A 15012-nucleotide genomic window follows, 5' to 3' on the forward strand; every position below is an offset into this window, starting at 1 on the left:
TCCAAAAATCGGGAATTGGTTCATGTTAGCCCAGGTCCTCTAAAAAACAGAAATCAAGATAAAATTACCAATACAGAGATTTATTAGGGTAAATGCCAGTGAGGGGAAAATAGGGAGGGAGAACAATTAGAGACCACAATGCAGGTCTCAACCTTGTGAAAGAGAGGGGGAAGGAAGGAAGTTTGAATGGGGGAGCATTAGACAGTAGTGCAGTTGAACAGTTTTGGCAAGGTTGTTAGAGTCTTCAAGCCAAATTTGCCTATCAAAGAAGTCCTGTGTCTCTCAGGAATGCTCATGGGAAATGTGACCTTTGCTCAAATTCAGTGGTGATTCAGAGAGCAGCAGCTGAAGCCATCAGTCAGTTATACTCTATGCGATAGGAGATTTGAGAGGAGTATTTTTACAGCTACCAAGTGTTAAACAAGTTTTGGCCTGACCACACACGGACTTAATCATTAAAGTGAGGGAGATGAGTAACTGTTGACAAGGAAAACTATGATAATTTATTTTTATTTACAATTATATGTTTAAGTTTATAATTAAAATATGAATCTACCTAAAATGTTAGTTAACTTTCTATCTTTTATCATATACATAAAGTAATCCCAGATCATTTTTATTTTAAAATTTGGGAAAAGGAGCCCATGGGGGTAAGAAAATAAACTAGAAAGACACTACAAAGACAATTCAGTTGCTTCATACTTACTCTCATTTTTCCTTTCTTAACCTCTGAGGCTAAATTTTAATCACAATAATGAGGAAGGAACTTATAAAATTTGATATTGAGTATGGGTATGGGTCAGTCATATATGAATATTAGACTGAGAAAAGTATTCCAGTTAAAGTCTAAGGCTGTAATTGAGGCTGTTGCTTTAAAAGATTTTAAAATAAAATTGATCTTATTTTCTGGAAAAGAAATGATGTATGTGTGGTGGATATAATGCTGAGTAGAGAAACAGACCATGTCGATTACTTAAACTTTATATTGCCCCTAGGAAACGCAAGGAGAATAACAGGGTACAATGAGTAATACCAGTAATGAGTAATACCGGTTTACATTATGATGAGTCTTTGACCTTCTCTCTCTGACCAAGGCCATGCATGCATGGGAGATCAGCCCCCCAAGGGTGAGGGGAATAGGTGGAGAATAGGAAAACCCTCCTGCTGAGGTAGGATTTATATATGCCTGCTCTGTTCCATGTTCCCACACATCCACCTGCGAAGCACATCATTCAATGATGATTAATAATTGCTGTGATGATGACCTTTGTATACGTGCCAATTTGCAATTAGCTACTTCAGATAGAAAAATGGAATTTTAGAGCTGGAAGCAACCTTAGATTACACTAGTCCCAGGATAGTCTATGAACAAGTGTTCCATAGTCAATCAAATAAGCTTTCATGTTGCTACATAGCATAGCCCCCCAACTTATGGTAGTAATTAGTTATTAAAAGATGGGGGAAGTCCTGCTGTAAAACTCCATTTAACTTTGCTTAATATAGTGTTTCTGAAACATAAAGTAAAAATCTTTCTCCATGTAATATCTACTAACCCCGTGTGTTCATGAGGTACCCTGGGGGAAACCAGAATCTTATCCTATCTTTTCATTTTATATGAAAACTTTGAGTTGAAAGGGGTCAGATGACCTGTCCACAGTCACATAGATGGGTTCTCGAAGCTGGTCCCGAGGCCAAGGCTGGCTGGTTCAGTAGTGACACAGTGAGAGTTCACATGACCATTTTGGCATCTGTAGATAAAGGTAATTAAACAACGGAGACCTTTGGGAACTTGAAAAAATAACATCTAAAGTAGCTGCTTCAGAAAGGATCCAAATTATTCTGAAGTATACCAAAACGACAAGTAGAAAATAAGATTCGTTATCTTTTTCCTTCCTCCTCAGCTACTGTTTTCAGGATGTGTTTTAGATTATTGGGCCGAACGGCAAACTTCCTTGAGGAGCTGCTTCTGAGTAGCAATTTATTAATTGCTTCTGAAATGATTTTGAGTTGTATTTCTTTTATTGGATTCCATTTTGGAATGCAACAGAGTGTGCTGCTTTTTCTTTGATGCTTTTAGAGTTATTATAGAAGCATCTATTTGGCCAAGCGCAAAGCAGATTAAAAAGCAACCATCGAAATGTACGCTTTGGGGTGATTTCAGATTCCTCATCTCCTCAGGGAGACCGAGCAGCTGTACCCTCAGGTTGCCCCTTCTCCTGCCTTGAACGCTGAACTTCGAAGTAGATTGATGTATGGGTGTGCAGGCTGGGGGTCAGACCATAGGCTAACTGGCTCTTTCGGTTGTTGATGTTTTTGTTAAAGTTTCCAGTGATCTTGATGCCTCATGTTGAGTAAGAGATCCAAGAATGTAGCCAGGTCGCTGGACTGAGACCAACTCTACAGATTGTGCAGCTCTGCTGGGCTTGCACCAAGAAACACAGGTGGTCTTACCGAGCCACTTCAATCCTAGCCTGGCCTGAGAAGAGCAGCAAATACCTGGGTGTGTTTATTATTCTCTAACAAATATTTTCCCATTTATTTCATTTTTAAAACAACCAAAGACAAAGCTTATTCAGCTGTAAAAATGAATTTATGTCTTGATTCGGTTGATTTTTCTTTTGTATTTTTCTCAGTAAAAGGGAAAGTGCTGGGAAATAGCAATTATTTATACAAGGCAATCAGTTAGGGAGCCCTTAAAAGAAAAGTGTAACCTGACTTTTTTTTTTTTTTTTTTTTGAGGCGGGTGGAATAAGGGTCTCCTGGCTTACTCAATTATTTCTGGACTCTTCCACAAAGACCCTCTGAATGTTTGTTTCCACAGAGATCTTGACAAACACTAGAGACTCATCAACCGGAGTGAATTCCCTCAGTGAAATCGCTCTCCTCTGCCAAGAATCAAAGGTCATCCCAGTGGAGTGCCGTCTTCGTGTTCAGGGGCTACAGAGTGTCTGGAACAGAGTGAGAACAAAAATTATCCTCGTTCCATGCCCCCTGACTCTTTCGGGAAGAATCCCAACCAAGCTGCCACTGGGAATTCAGAGAACACATTGGAAGACTGGGGAAGGGCCAGCCTAAACAGGGGAGAATGGTGATGTAGAGACAATAAGATAAAGAAAATAAATGACTCAAAGAGGAGTTTTAAGCCAATATTTACACCCATATTGCCGTATTTACAGCTTAAACACCATGCCCTGAACATGCAGGAAGTAAGTTTTTATGAGTCTCTTAATGAATGTTAAGTCAATAATATCCCAAACAATGGGCCCCAGTGAGCTTTCTTATGAAGGCCATACAGTGAGTTATTCAAATGTAGTCAGAGTCCATTGAACTCTGTCATGCACATTTTTAGAAGAGGGGCTTTCAAGTTTGCCATTTCTGATATGACAGAAAGCTTTGTATACCGTGACATAGAATTAGAAGAAATTATTAAAAGAAAGCATGACGTAGAATTAGGAGACTCCCCCGGTGCCTGACTAAAAACATCCACACGGCAGAATTTATGGCCAGCAGAAGCGATGATCAAAGAGCAGGTGCCACCATCCACCACCATCACCAGAGAATAAGGACCCACACAGATAAAACTAATTAAGGGTCTAATTAGCAAGATCATATGCACCCCTGGAAAAGGCCAATGGCAGCCAGACAACTGAGCAGATAGAGAGGCGTTTATCATTTGCTTGGTTCATGTAATCAGGAACTGCTTTTTTCCTCTTTTTGGTCTCGGGGACATCTGACCATATTGGCTGACTGGCACGTCCAGATGAAGGCTCGGTAAGGCAGAAACACTCTAAGCTCATAAAACACAAGCCCAGCCAAACTACCACTGAACTCTTTGATCTCTGTGAGATGCTCAGAGAGAGCACTTCTAAAACTTCCATTTATTTTTTGGGTGCCCCATTGTTCAGTGTCCTCTGGTTGTGTTTAGAACCATAATAGCAGTGACAGTCCTGCCAGTCTTTCTGAAGATGTCAAGGACCGGGCCAAACCAACCTCCGTCCAACACATTCCCCACACGTACGAATCGTGCCAGATGACCAGCATCACAGAGAAGATCTCATATTTTGAGAAAGTCAGAATTTCCCAGACTGAATGTTCATTCAGTCTGGGAAATTCTGACTTTCTAAGGAAAAAAAAAAAAAAAAAAAAAAAAAGGGGGGGGGCGCCTGGGTGGCTCAGTGGGTTAAAGCCTCTGCCTTCGGCTCAGGTCATGATCCCAGGGTCCTGGGATCGAGCCCCGCATCGGGCTCTCTGCTCAGCAGGGAGCCTGCTTCCTCCTCTCTCTGCCTACTTGTAATTTCTGTCTTTCAAATAAATGAATAAAATCTTTAAAAAAAAAAAAAAGTCTTTCTAGTCAAAAGTACCCAGATGGCTCACATACCAATGAGGAGAAAATTACTGAGTCTACTGACAGCCAAATAGATCGTCACATCTAATTCTCTACCTCGGAAGGCTGAGACTTCATTATTACACAATTTAGAGGCAAACCTCATTACCACCCGACGTAAAGAGAAAGGGGTTGATATAGCTGCTAGCCCTTCTTCAAAGGAAAATGTCATTATCCAAGCCAATGTTACTAGAGGAGTAAGAGATAAAACCATTGGTGAAAAATGAAGGTTCCAGTGCTGGCCGGGGGGTGGGGGTGGGGCGCTGGTGTCAGGTTGTGCAGTTCACAGATGTACAAATATGTCTCCTGGGCCTCAGTTTTCTCATTGGCAAAATCACTGCAGTATCTGTCTCTTAGGGCTGTAGTAACAATGAAATATTTGTACCTATGAAATGATGTAGCTTCCTGCCTGGCAACTTCCATTAATTGAATCAGGGCAACTTGTTCTTACAACCAGAGATTTCTATTGATAGAACCCCGTGGTGGGTTTCCAAATGTGTGTACTCGTGAATGAATGTGAGAGGAAAAAGCAGTTAATAATGATCATCTTAATATTGTTATGAAAAGAATTTGGACTTCACCCCCTCCGGGTTTCCCAGAGCAACCTTCGAATGCCACTCAACTAGACCAGGCATTTGAGCTTGTCAGCCAAGGAGAATCCCTAACAGAAGCAGCCGGAAGGAGAAGTAAGAAAGGGGGAGGGGGAGGGAATTAAGTTGAATCCTCCTCTGTTAGGTATTTTTACCAAAATCTCTAGGCAAAATGTGTCATGGTGGGCAGGTGCCAAAGATGACATGGTTGCTAAGGAAAGACAGATTAAAACATACATTGATGATTCTCAGGAAGATGAAATGAGTTAGCAGATAAGAATAGGTATTTCCCCCTCTAGACTCTAGTCCCTTCTTTTCTTCTTTTTAGCTTCATTTATCATGTTTTTAAAATCAGTGTTTCTTTAAGATCAACCCCGGTTTATATATATATTTTTAAAGATTTTATTTATTTATTTATTTGAGAGAGAATGACAGTGAGAGAGGGCATGAGGGGAGAAGGTCAGAGGGAGAAGCAGACTCCCCATGGAGCTGGGAGCCCCATGTGGGACTCGATCCTGGGACTCTAGGATCATGACCTGAGCCGAAGGCAGTTGTTCAACCAACTGAGCCACCCAGGCGCCCGACCCTGGTTTATATAATTAATGACTGTGGCCCTTGTAGGTCTAGACACAGCAGGTGCAAGAGTCCGCATGGGAAGCGAGCACTGGCCTGGAGAGAAATGAACTGATTGGGGTGATTGTTTCTTTTTCTTTTTTTTTTTTTTAAGATTTTATTTATTTATTTGACAGAGAGGATCACAAGTAGGCAGGGAGGCAGGCAGAGAGAAGGAGGAAGCAGGCGCCCTGCCAAGCAGAGAGCCCGATGCGGGACTCAATCCCAGGACCCTGAGATCATGACCTGAGCCGAAGGCAGAGGCTTAACCCACTGAGCCACCCAGGCGTCCCTGGGGTGATTGTTTCATGTGAACTCGTGGGAGCCATGTTGAGAGTGGAAGGTGGAGCCCGGGCTTGGTCTCTGCAGGGAAAATAGGATCAGAGAGCACCCAGGCTAGCACGAGGCTCTGGAAATCTACAGGAGGGTCCAGGGGGAGCCGTGCAGTGGTCTTTCCTCACATGTGCAATAAGCCAGGAGTGAAGCACGGCTTCGAAGTGCTCATCCAGGGAAAGCACACGTTTCCATTACTGGGATAAGGGAACATAGCCAACATTTTGTTGTGGCAACCGCAGCATTGTGTTTTAGGTGCTCAGTCGCTCCGTTCCTTCTGTTGAGAACTGCGAATGATCTATTCACGCATGTTTATTCTAAATTAAGAAAGTGTGAATCTCTGTTGGAGATCCTGTGAAATTTTCAAACTCCAAAAGGTTTTCGGAAAAAAATGCTCATGGAACATCCATGTATCAATGATGGGAATTTGGAAAGAAAGTGACTTTTTTCAATCTCAACTACTTTAATAGGTCACAGAATAAAAATCAATGGGGAAAAAAGTTGGCCTGGTGTGTAATTCACAGCTTCGCATATTAAATTCAGCATTGTTGTGTCTTTAATTTTTAAAGTACAGTTTGTACTCAATATGGTAAATCAAAATGATGTAAAAAAGAAGGAAAACTATTATTGTCCCATTATCATCTGAAGAAAAGTATAATGACATTCAATAAAAATGAAGTATATTAAGATACATTTGTATACAGATATCCCCGGCTTTTAGAAAGTTAGCATTATGCCGCTTCACTTTTAGGAAAGACATATATTAGTACCTGTTTTCACTAACAGAAAGAAATCAGATGAGGATTTTCACTTTTAAGAAGAAAGGCTAAAAGCAAAAGTAGTCTTCAGTGTCTGCTTTGCAGAGAGCCCTTACAGAGGTTGTGCACCCTCCCAGGGGTGAGAGCGGTCCCCCAAGCTCCCTCCTCAGGAAGGAAGCTCAGCATCTCAGCCTCAAGCAACCAGAACTTTGAACTGTCTATGAGCATCTGTGCTTTTTCCTTTTTTTAAAGATTTATTTATTTATGAGAAAGAGAGAGAACGAGTGGGGGAGGGGCAGAGGGAGAGGGAGGGAGACAAACTCTCAAGCAGACTCCCCACTGAGCTCGGAGCCTGAGGACATGGGGCTTGATCTCACCACCCCAAGAATAAATGTAGAAATTTATTCTACAAGATGCTTATAGGTGTTTTTTTTTCTTTTTTATTTTTTTTAATTTATTTGATAGACAGAGACCACAAGTAGGCAGAGAGGCAGGCAGAGAGAGGGGGAAGCAGGCTCCCCACTGAGCAGAGAGCTTAATGCGGGACTTGATCCCAGGATGCTGGGATCATGACCTGAGCTGAATGCAGAGGCTTCAGCCCACTGAGCCACCCAGGCACCCCTTATAGGTGTTTCTTAAAGAAAGTTTTACTCAAAGAAGTTTGGAAAATTATGGGTTCAACAGAGAAGAAGTTTCTTAATAACAGTACTTTCATGAGAGTTTGTTATGAGTATGTTCACAAAGAAATTTCAAGACGGTTATCCAGAAAGAAATGCCTCCAAATGTACTTTGTTTGAAAAACTTGGTTTCATGGGAGATCTATTACCATCTCTCAAGACTAGAATCTGAGCAAAAGGGTTTGAGAAAAGTTGCTTTACACTAATAGACAAAAACAACTAGATTTGTATTTTATATGTTTGCGGAGCTACTGGGTTCTAAGCTTCTGAAGGCAACTTCATTAGGGTTCAGGAAAACCAAACTGCAACATGAATCTGGCAGATGTGTTACCCTAATATTTTGTTGCTCTTCAGAAGGAACATTGATAAAAGAGCTTAAGTTAAAATAATCAAGTTAGGGAAAGGTCCCAGTCAAAAATCCATTCCTCCAGCTCTCCCACTACCAGGGGCAATAGATCAGGTAAAGGGAGACACAGCTTCTCGAAAAGGGAAAGGTCTTTCTGTGGTGTGTATGTATGATTCTTTTTATATGTACATGAGTAGAGAGTAATGGTTTAATTGTCTATAGGTCAACTGTCCGCGACCACTCGCATTTGCTTCTGCTTCCGCGAAGGCACGTACAGCACGGACTAGTAACATTGTCAGTCTCTTTCGTGGGATGAGGAATGAGGAAGAGTTGTGAAATTAGTGGAATGGGGACAATGGCTAGTCCTCTACCTTTTTCAGAACAGGGCTTTGGTATTTCATTTGAGGTACTTCAAATGTCCAGGACTCAGACGTATTTACAGTGAAATGGAAACCCAGAAATGCTTTTCAAGGAGAAATATTCAGGATTCTTTTAATGTCTTCATTTTCAAATGTTAGGCTACCATTCTCTTTTATGGATACGGATGCTCCAGGCCTGGCTATCCTTGGTTTGTGCATATGTTTGAACATTAAATCAACAATCTAGTCAAAATTACACTGTTCCCATTTTAAATGGGCTCAACAAGAAAATAGCACATATTAAATACCAAGAAACAAAACAAAAAAACCCCAAAACCACAAAACCCACCACTACAGAGAATAAACTCACAAAACGATTTAGTTAAATCACTGTACTTCTCTACAGAACTCCTAACCTTCCCATAACCCCTGTACTCTCTGGATCCCTTTAGCTATTCTGAAAAAACCTTAATTCCTTAATACACTTCAACAACTAGATGAGCCCATTTGGTCTAAAGTATAAGAGAACACTGATTCCTAAGTAAGTAAGTAAATAAATACATATATACATAAAATAAAACAAATAAGGATGTAGGAGAGGAAAGGAGGCTAAAGTCTAAACCTAACCAGTTCAACAGAAAGTTGCCGGCACAGATGAGTTCATATTTTCTTTTAAGGGTGAGAGCATTTGGTTTTCTATATTTATAACCCTCTATCCCCGCGCGCACAATGTTAGCTTTGTGATGCTGTGTCTGGCGGTGTTTTGCATCCCTTTACGACAGGCAGTCATTGGAGCTCGCGCGTCATGTACCTGGAGGTGTAAAGTTGTTGGAGTCTCCTCTTGGCAGGATCCTAGCTGGGACAGCCATGATATGTCCTCCCTGCCTGGTCCTCCAACCCTTCTCAGTTTAATGACAGTCTTATGTTTTGTTTCCTCTGATCCAACATGTTGATGTTCTAGAATACATAAAAGTCAGTTGCAGGGTGGTAATTATTGACCGTGGTTTTACAGAGCACCTCATGTGGTAAGAAGATAAATGTGTAATCACGCGGTAATATGAAAGCCTCTGACTGAAGGACCAAAGGACTTTGTCATTTTACTCCACCCTCCTGTGAGTCAGTGGAATGGACTGAATTATAAACCAGAAACCAGCACTTCAGTTCGATGAAACTCATCCTGAAGAGGCAAGCGTCACTACATGTTGGCAGTTTATAAAATGTGACGAGCTGCCCTAATCCGGGGGAACCGACATGTCCTTAATAATAGCAACATTCTTGGTAAATTAAATAGCTATTAATTTCTTAAAAAACTTGTCAGGATATGCTTATGCAGTGAGGCACATGCAACCATAGGCATTTCTATTGTGTCAGAGAGAGAAAAACAGAACCCATTTGGGAATTTTTCGAACAGCGTCCACGTCTGTGTATCTAAAGGTGCGGATGGAAAGGGATTCAAAACTCTGGCGTGATTTTCCACATCTGAAAGGGCTGAGTTCTGAGATGGCCATATATGTCACAAGGCTATTGTGCCTCAGACCCCCCCCAAATCAATCATTCAACAAATAAATATTTCCTGAGCGCCTATGCTGTTCCAGGTGCCGTTCAAGCATGAAGCAGAGAAATGGCTGGGATCCTACCTACCTACTTCCACCCGGTTCTGCTGGTTTACCCCTCTCCAGTCAGCAACAAGATACTCTGGTTCCTTCTTTTCTCTCACATGAGGAGGTCCCCTGTCTCCAAGGAGATGACCTTCCCTGGGCCCTGGGCCTTCAGGGCTGTCCCTACAGAGGACATTTGTCCCACAGAAAAGGAAGAAGTGGGTTATGTTGGTGACTTAGCCAAAAGAAATGTATTTCTAGCATGGTGCTAAGTTAACTTTTTTTTTTCCTTCTTATAACCACATGGACCTCAAAAGAAATTCCTTAGAATTATGTTAGAACCCATTAACAATTCTTTTGTAAGGTTATTTAATTACCTGATGACTAGTACACAGAGACATTGTAACATCGAGTCACCCAAGACAGGCTTAAAATAATTTGATAATACAGAGAAATCTCCTGACATGCCTTACAGATAAACCACCGCAAGAGTCATCTTAAAGGAAGGCTTTATCTTTCCTACATCTGCTTATAACCTTGGTAATGATGTGTCTGAAGCAGACAGGATATGGCAAACTGGGATGTAATTAGGGGGCTTATTATCAGCAGATCTCACTTAATGGAATGTTATCAAGGTACTGCAGAAAAGCACAAATAGTAAGCTTGAAACGACTGATGGTTGCGATGTTGTCCGTAATATTGGAGTGAAAACAGCAAATGAACAGTGAAACCCAGAGCTGTTGGATATGTAAACTGTGTCTGGCGTAAGAGCACCCAGTGGAGAAGGCAGCTGCCTGGGTGGGGGGCGGGGTGGGGTGTAAAATCCAGCTTGCACCATGCTCCCTGGGCCATATGACCCGTGGGGAGCCTACATCATCCCAGAGGGGTGCCGTTTTCAGATTTGCCCAGGGATGCCATAAGGAGTGACCCTGACACCTGAATACTTGTCTTCCCAACGTAGATTTTTGAAAGTTCTGTCGGGCCAGTGGGAAAGGAGGAAGGCTTGACATGGTTAGGATTTGGGAAGAGCTGTCTTAACTGCTTAAAGGGGGACTCATTTCCAGCTAGGGTTGATGTTTGTTCTCCAAGCAATCTGGGCCCTTGGAATCACGAGTGATTCCAAGTTCCTAGGCAAATCTGGGGGTTGAAGAGCATTGTTGCTCTATCCACCTCCTTTTCCTGGAGAATTGTCAAGAATTAAGATTTCCCCAGAGCTAGAATAATTACGAAGTGGAGTCCAGCCCTCACTGAGAAACTGCAGAGTTGATTTCCCCTGAAGGGGCTGTCTCCCGCATCCTGCCACCTGAATCACAGTTGGAGCTTCCAAGTCTGGCCCAGAAGCTTGGCAAAAAATGTAGAGCCCAGGCTTAGAGCAGCTCTCTGCACGGTGCGAGCATATTAGCTTGTAAAAAGTGCCTAGATTTCCAGTGTTATCACACACCACTTCCATGAAATTAGCTTGGATCTCACTGGCTTTGTGGAATGTTCCATATCTTAATGCAATCCTCTTCTCTGCTTGTGTGTTACATGAGAGCATGACAGCTCACGAATTAGCACACTGTTCCACTCTACAATTCCGCGCTCAAACACACACAAGCGCCAACCACTATCAGTACCAGTAAAATTAAATGAGAGAAGCTATCAGGAAATAGATAAAGAGGCATACAATAGAGATTTTTTTTTTTTTTTGGAGAGAATGAGACCAGGCAAATGGATTTTAAAATTCTGTTTCTATGACTGCACTGCATTTATAAGCTGAAGGCATCAATAGTTGACACCGCTCATAGAATACCAAGGGAAAATTCTGAAAAGGAAGTATCTCTTCTCTTATTACCCAAATGTAAATTATATGTGCTCTTGAAGTATGCCCTTTATTTAATTTTAATGCATTTTAAATTTTAATATGGATTGCACTACATGAATCACCCTCTTTGTTTTCAACACCATTAGCACGTAAAAATTGAGGAAGGGTTTCTATTTTCTGGCAATTCAAAGTATTTTATGAAGTGTGGCACATAAGATTGCATTCTCTATAGAGGAGGGACTCAATATTTGTTGAAGCAATTTCAATGTGATATGTTAGCTATGATCCATCACAAGTAGGTAATGTTTTCCTAAATTTGCAGCTTAAAAGGATTCTTCTATTACCACTCACATTAAAAAACTTCTTGGTTCTCAATAAAACCGAAGCATAGTTTTATTAGAATACGTTGGCACCTCTCTCAAAGACTTATGCAATCAAAGAGATTCAAAGTCAATTGCTCTGTGCCAAATTATTTTCTTATCCTACAAAGATGCACTACAAAGTCTGAATTCTTTTTCATTTGGGTTAATCCAGAGATTGAAGAACCTGTATGTTGAAGCATGGATTATTTCAGTTAGTGGGCTAGATAGAAGAAAAGAGAAACATTTTTAAAAAACAGACCAAAAAAGATTGAGCCCGTGTTTTGATGTACTTTCAACTTTGGGAAGGAGAAAAGACAAGTACACATGTAACTGTGATGCAAGGTAGAATATGAAATACATGAGACAAGAGACTGCCAAGATTAGGAACTGAGTTCAGACGTGGTTCTGGGACAGGATGGAAGACATCACGGAGGAGGTGGGGGATGTGGCATGGACAAAGCCTGAGTGGTAGGATGGTGTACAGTTATTGGAAGAACACTGAGTAGTCTCATTTGATAAGAGTAGAATTCACAGAAAAGCGAGAAGTTGGAAGATCAGGCTGCAGGATAGGTTGCATCCAGGATGAAAAAGTCCTTCAACATTGACTATGACAGGAGCGGCCTGTTAAATGCTGAATACTCAGATACCGGGTGGGGGAAAGAGTTGCTAGGTTCGTATATTTGGTGATTTTTCTGTCTACACATGAGGCCGCTGTGTGTGGAACTGGGGAGAGTTGCTAGCAATCAGCTCTCATGAACTGGAACAAGGAAGTTCCGACACATTGGCGCCTGTTAGTTGAAGCCGTGAGAAGGGAGGAAACTGCGAAGGGAGAGTGTAGGAAAAAAACAAAAGAAACGATCAAACAAGAATAACACAATCTGTAGATTGCCCTCATTAAGGACAGTGAGGATGATGTGGAGCCAGATGAGGAGACAGGTGCTAGGAATTAGGAAAACGGGACATCAACCTGAGTGAGTGTTGTCGAAGTCAAAGGAAGAAAAAGAACACCGTGACCTAAGAATTACTGCTGAGTCTGGCAATTAAGAGAAATTAGAGGATCTCACGAGAACAGCTTTAGGAAACTGATAGTGACAGAGGTCAGAACTGACAAGGGATTCAGAACTGAGTCACTGGTGTACGGATTTATATTTATTAGCAATCACCATTGGGTCATATTCAGGCAATTGTACTATCTCAAAGAAAAACTGTAGAGGCAATGAACACAGACATACGAATGAATCCAAATAAGGGAAGTTAAAAATTCCACAGTCAAGATTTTGGCAAACTCTCCTTGACTCAGCTGACTTGAGATGCTTCAATGCCTTGCACATTCTTCTCCGTTTCTCGAATTTACCCTTCCAAAGAAAACCTCCTCAAGGCTTATTCGTGAGCAATTAGGCATGATACATGAGGTAAATTTTTTTTCTCCTGATTCCACACCGAAAAGAACTTTCAAAATGGTTAAATCTGGAGAGTCTGCTGAATTCTTACAAGACCTGTTGGCACCGCCCACCTTCACCTCCCCCCCCCCCCCCCATCACCCTCCTGAGCCTTTTACCGCTGCCTGCCTCTCTAAAGGCTAAGGACACAGAGTCTCCAGGATTTTCCAAGGGCTCTGGGCCAGAGTTGTCATAAATATCAGGTTCTTCTCCCTCAGGCTCTTTACCTAGAATGACCGAAAGGTTTTATTTCACAAATGAAGACACTTTGGAGAGTGAAACTAACAGTCATTACTCTGGCACCATATGTCTACAACTGCCTTGGCCTCATGAGACGGCTTACCACCTGAAATAGAAGACATCTAGTTAAAATGGAGTTTTAAATAGACAGCAGATGACTCGGTGGCCTAACCTGGTCTCGTGCAGTATTTGGGACTTATACAAAGTGTCTGTGCGTTTATTTGCTAAATCTGGCGACCCTACTCATGAACCCTTTACCCATTTACACGAGTGACACCCTGTCTCTATGCTAAGCAGCCGAACTGTTCTGACCCCGAAGTGGTTATGTAATTTCCAAGGTCTGTTACACATTTTAAGACAGTGATAATGGAGCATTAAATTAAGCGTGGGGTCCTACTAAGCGTGGGCCCTGGGTGATCGCACAGATCACACGCCCGTGAAGCTGGTCCTATTCTTACCATTTGGTATGGTGTGTTTGGCTGCAGTGAAATCTAGAAATAGTTCCTCTTAGATGTAAAAAAAATAAATAGGCGGAAACTAGCATACTTTAAACGTTTGGTTTTGAGGAAACATTCCACACCGAATTGTATTTGGAGGGGATTTGATTATAATGTGCCTGAGAGTAGGGATTGTATCTACCTTGCTCCCCCAGCACTATGGATAGTCCCTGACACAGGGAAATCACTTAATATGTTGAAGGAATGTCTTAGAGACCCATGTATAATATATATTTATCTTGATGTGGCATTCAAATCAAATAAAGGACATATTCCAAGAGGAATGATAGTTTTCATTTGAGTAATAAGATCAAATGGCAAAACACACTATAACATTATGTGTATCATATGCATGTAGGTATATTATGTAATATGCATGTATGTATATTAGGTAGTGTTATGTGTGTTCCTGGCTTTTCCAGTTGGAAATATTTTTTCCATATATATTTCCATATATATTCCATATATATTTCATTGACAGTAAATATGCACATTTTGATGCTCTGAGCTCCTCTGCTAATAATAGATAGGTCCTGAGTTTTCCAGATTCCCCTCTCTCGATATCTCTGAGAAATCTTAGAACTACTAGGTGTAAGTCAAGTGTTCCCTATGTCACCTTGTTGGTGTTAGGCAACTCTCTTGCCTTTGGGAGTGCCAGGAGGGGGACAAACGATGAAGCAAACATGCCAGAGGCTATGACTGTGGATTTCCATCTTTCACATGGTCACTTTGCTGCAAAATTTTGGACATGGGGTCACTGTTGCCTCTCTCCCCTGGACAGACAGTTCTCACACTTTCTTTCATGGTGGACCCCCACAGCAGAATGGTTGGGGTACCAGTAACACAATCCTTTCACTGATGGATTCACCATGACATAATGCCAGGGCTCCAGGGAGGAGGGAACTGGGTCAGTGGTGGCCACACGCAATCCTGGACCTCCCTCCACAAAGATGGGAGTCAAATGATGTTCTGTTTACTCCCAGCGTCCCATTTTTTTTTCCTCCCTGGAGGGG

The sequence above is a fragment of the Meles meles genome, chromosome 14 (assembly GCF_922984935.1).
Source record: "Meles meles chromosome 14, mMelMel3.1 paternal haplotype, whole genome shotgun sequence".
NCBI lineage: Eukaryota > Metazoa > Chordata > Mammalia > Carnivora > Mustelidae > Meles > Meles meles.